Source organism: Osmerus mordax, unplaced genomic scaffold (genome assembly GCF_038355195.1).
Source record: "Osmerus mordax isolate fOsmMor3 unplaced genomic scaffold, fOsmMor3.pri Scaffold_51, whole genome shotgun sequence".
NCBI classification, from domain to species: domain Eukaryota; kingdom Metazoa; phylum Chordata; class Actinopteri; order Osmeriformes; family Osmeridae; genus Osmerus; species Osmerus mordax.
Genome location: NW_027120608.1, coordinates 17,501 through 22,500, shown reverse-complemented (window position 1 = coordinate 22,500; position 5,000 = coordinate 17,501).

Genomic DNA, 5,000 nt, shown 5'->3' with positions numbered 1-5,000 from the left:
CTTGTAAGTCAGAAGCTGGGAAATGCACTGCGAAGCTGGGAAAACCGTTTTTCGAGCTCATTTTCGGTTCCGCCCAACGGATTTTGATCAAAATAGGCTCATTCGAAAGGTATTAACCGGGGGCACACGGAAAACCGGGACTAATAACGCGCACGTGCGCGTGCGCGAAACGGGAAGCAAAAGAAAACTTCAATCGGAGCTACAACCGTGAACCGTCGCAGATAGGGCGGAAATTTCAACGCACGTCGCTGCGTCTCACTCCAACTTAAATAACAAAACTGTCCCCAGCGAAATCGGTTGGATAAAACGGAAACGGGAAGCGAAAGAAAACGTTAAACGTCAACACCGAAATGGCTATCGTCAATTCCAATGTGAAAACAACTCGCACGTATGTGTCTTACTCTAAAGCAGTGTATAAAACTATCCCCAGCCAAATCAGAGCTACGCAACGAAAACGGGAAGCGAAACAAAACTTTAAACGGAGCTACCGAATTGGAAATCATCAATCCTGGGAAAATAACAACTCACACGTGTGCCCCTTATTCTAACTTGAATTTAGAAACCGTCCTCAACAAAATCCCACGTTCGGGTGAATAACTGTGAATTTTAAGGCACATGCCTCTCTGGGCTGGGAGAGTGCATTCAAATAGGAGAAATTGGCTTCATTTAGAGGCATCTCCACTTAGGGACGTCGTAGCACCTTAACTCGGGTGGCGTTGGAAAGGTCTGGTCCAGGGGAACACGGGCGTGTCAAGTTTGCCACGCGCACGCGCATCCCCGCTAAACAGGGGCCAAAACAAAACTTTAAACGGAGCTACCGAATTGGAAACCATCAATCCTGGGAAAATAACAACTCACACGTGTGCCCCTTATGCTAACTTGAATTTAGAAACCGTCCTCAACAAAATCCCACGTTCGGGCGCAAAACTGCACGTTTGAGGCCACATTTTCAATGATGCTGGAAACTTACATTCAAAGCTGGGAAAATGTGCTCATCTACAGGCATCCCCACTTAGGGACGTCGTAGCACCTTGACTCGGGTGGCGTTGGAAAGGTCTGGTCCAGGGGAACACGGGCGTGTCAAGTTTGCCACGCGCACGCGCATCCCCGCTAAACAGGGGCCAAAACAAAACTTTAAACGGAGCTACCGAATTGGAAACCATCAATCCTGGGAAAATAACAACTCACACGTGTGCCCCTTATGCTAACTTGAATTTAGAAACCGTCCTCAACAAAATCCCACGTTCGGGCGCAAAACTGCACGTTTGAGGCCACATTTTCAATGATGCTGGAAACTTACATTCAAAGCTGGGAAAATGTGCTCATCTACAGGCATCCCCACTTAGGGACGTCGTAGCACCTTGACTCGGGTGGCGTTGGAAAGGTCTGGTCCAGGGGAACACGGGCGTGTCAAGGTTGCCACGCGCACGCGCATCCCCGCTAAACAGGAGCCCAAACAAAACTTTAAACGGGGCTACGGAAAAGGGGAGAGCTTTTTCGGGGACAAACACCACTCACGTCGGTGCCCCCTGTTCCAACTTGAATTTAGAAACCGTCCTCAACAAAATCCCACGTTCGGGTGAATAACTGTGAATTTTAAGGCACATGCCTCTCTGGGCTGGGAGAGTGCATTCAAATAGGAGAAATTGGCTTCATTTAGAGGCATCCCCACTTGGGGACGTCGTAGCACCTTAACTCAGGTGGCGTTAGAAAGGTCTGGTCCAGGGGAACACGGGCGTGTCATGTTTGCCACGCGCACGCGCATCCCCGCTGAACAGGAGCCCAAACAAAACTTTAAACGGGGCTACGGAAAAGGGGAGGGCTTTTTCGGGGACAACCACCACTCACCTCGGTTCCCCCCATCCCAACTTGAATTTAGAAACCGTCCCCAGCCAAATCCCACGTTCGGGGGCAAAACTGCTCGTTTGAGGCCACATTTTCAATGATACTGGAAACTTACATTCAAAGTTGGGAAAAGGTGTTCATTTACAGGCATCTCCACTTAGGGACGTCGTAGCACCTTAACTCAGGCGGCGTTAGAAAGGTCTGGTCCAGGGGAACACGGGCGTGTCAAGGTTGCCACGCGCACGCGCATCCCCGCTAAACAGGAGCCCAAACAAAACTTTAAACGGGGCTACGGAAAAGGGGAGAGCTTTTTCGGGGACAAACACCACTCACGTCGGTGCCCCCTGTTCCAACTTGAATTTAGAAACCGTCCTCAACAAAATCCCACGTTCGGGTGAATAACTGTGAATTTTAAGGCACATGCCTCTCTGGGCTGGGAGAGTGCATTCAAATAGGAGAAATTGGCTTCATTTAGAGGCATCCCCACTTGGGGACGTCGTAGCACCTTAACTCAGGTGGCGTTAGAAAGGTCTGGTCCAGGGGAACACGGGCGTGTCATGTTTGCCACGCGCACGCGCATCCCCGCTGAACAGGAGCCCAAACAAAACTTTAAACGGGGCTACGGAAAAGGGGAGGGCTTTTTCGGGGACAACCACCACTCACCTCGGTTCCCCCCATCCCAACTTGAATTTAGAAACCGTCCCCAGCCAAATCCCACGTTCGGGGGCAAAACTGCTCGTTTGAGGCCACATTTTCAATGATACTGGAAACTTACATTCAAAGTTGGGAAAAGGTGTTCATTTACAGGCATCTCCACTTAGGGACGTCGTAGCACCTTAACTCAGGCGGCGTTAGAAAGGTCTGGTCCAGGGGAACACGGGCGTGTCAAGGTTGCCACGCGCACGCGCATCCCCGCTAAACAGGAGCCCAAACAAAACTTTAAACGGGGCTACGGAAAAGGGGAGAGCTTTTTCGGGGACAAACACCACTCACGTCGGTGCCCCCTGTTCCAACTTGAATTTAGAAACCGTCCTCAACAAAATCCCACGTTCGGGTGAATAACTGTGAATTTTAAGGCACATGCCTCTCTGGGCTGGGAGAGTGCATTCAAATAGGAGAAATTGGCTTCATTTAGAGGCATCCCCACTTGGGGACGTCGTAGCACCTTAACTCAGGTGGCGTTAGAAAGGTCTGGTCCAGGGGAACACGGGCGTGTCATGTTTGCCACGCGCACGCGCATCCCCGTTGAACAGGAGCCCAAACAAAACTTTAAACGGGGCTACGGAAAAGGGGAGGGCTTTTTCGGGGACAACCACCACTCACCTCGGTGCCCCCCATCCCAACTTGAATTTAGAAACCGTCCCCAGCCAAATCCCACGTTCGGGGGCAAAACTGCACGTTTGAGGCCACATTTTCAATGATACTGGAAACTTACATTCAAAGTTGGGAAAAGGTGTTCATTTACAGGCATCCCCACTTGGGGACGTCGTAGCACCTTAACTCAGGCGGCGTTAGAAAGGTCTGGTCCAGGGGAACACGGGCGTGTCAAGGTTGCCACGCGCACGCGCTTCCCCGCTGAACAGGAGCCCAAACAAAACTTTAAACGGGGCTACGGAAAAGGGGAGGGCTTTTTCGGGGACAACCACCACTCACCTCGGTGCCCCCCATCCCAACTTGAACTTAGAAACCGTCCCCAGCGAAATCCCACGTTCGGGCGAATAACTGTGAATTTTAAGCCCCTTTTCCTCTCAAGCTGGAAACGTGCAAAGTTGGGAAAAGGTGTTCATTTACAGGCATCTCCACTTAGGGACGTCGTAGCACCTTAACTCAGGCGGCGTTAGAAAGGTCTGGTCCAGGGGAACACGGGCGTGTCAAGGTTGCCACGCGCACGCGCATCCCCGCTGAACAGGAGCCCAAACAAAACTTTAAACGGGGCTACGGAAAAGGGGAGGGCTTTTTCGGGGACAACCACCACTCACCTCGGTGCCCCCCATCCCAACTTGAATATAGAAACCGTCCCCAGCCAAATCCCACGTTCGGGGGCAAAACTGCTCGTTTGAGGCCACATTTTCAATGATACTGGAAACTTACATTCAAAGTTGGGAAAATGTGCTCATCTACAGGCATCCCCACTTGGGGACGTCGTAGCACCTTGACTCAGGCGGCGTTAGAAAGGTCTGGACCAGGGGAACACGGGGGTGTCAAGTTTGCCACGCGCACGCGCTTCCCCGCTGAACAGGAGCCCAAACAGAACTTTAAACGGGGCTACGGAAAAGGGGAGGGCTTTTTCGGGGACAACCACCACTCACCTCGGTGCCCCCCATCCCAACTTGAATATAGAAACCGTCCCCAGCCAAATCCCACGTTCGGGCGAATAACTGTGAATTTTAAGCCCCTTTTCCTCTCAAGCTGGAAACGTGCAAAGTTGGGAAAAGGTGTTCATTTAGAGGCATCTCCACTTAGGGACGTCGTAGCACCTTAACTCAGGCGGCGTTGGAAAGGTCTGGTCCAGGGGAACACGGGGGTGTCAAGGTTGCCACGCGCACGCGCTTCCCCGCTGAACAGGAGCCCAAACAAAACTTTAAACGGGGCTACGGAAAAGGGGAGGGCTTTTTCGGGGACAACCACCACTCACCTCGGTGCCCCCCGTCCCAACTTGAACTTAGAAACCGTCCCCAGCGAAATCCCACGTTCGGGCGAATAACTGTGAATTTTAAGCCCCTTTTTCTCTCAAGCTGGAAACGTGCAAAGTTGGGAAAAGGTGTTCATTTAGAGGCATCTCCACTTAGGGACGTCGTAGCACCTTAACTCAGGCGGCGTTGGAAAGGTCTGGTCCAGGGGAACACGGGGGTGTCAAGGTTGCCACGCGCACGCGCATCTCCGCGACGCTGCGAGCGAAACAAATTTTCAAACGCGCACACCGAAATGGGGACACTTTTTTCGGGGACAAACACCACTCACCTCGGTGCCCCCCATCCCAACTTGAATATAGAAACCGTCCCCAGCCAAATCCCACGTTCGGGCGAATAACTGTGAATTTTAAGCCCCTTTTCCTCTCAAGCTGGAAACGTGCAAAGTTGGGAAAAGGTGTTCATTTAGAGGCATCTCCACTTAGGGACGTCGTAGCACCTTAACTCAGGCGGCGTTGGAAAGGT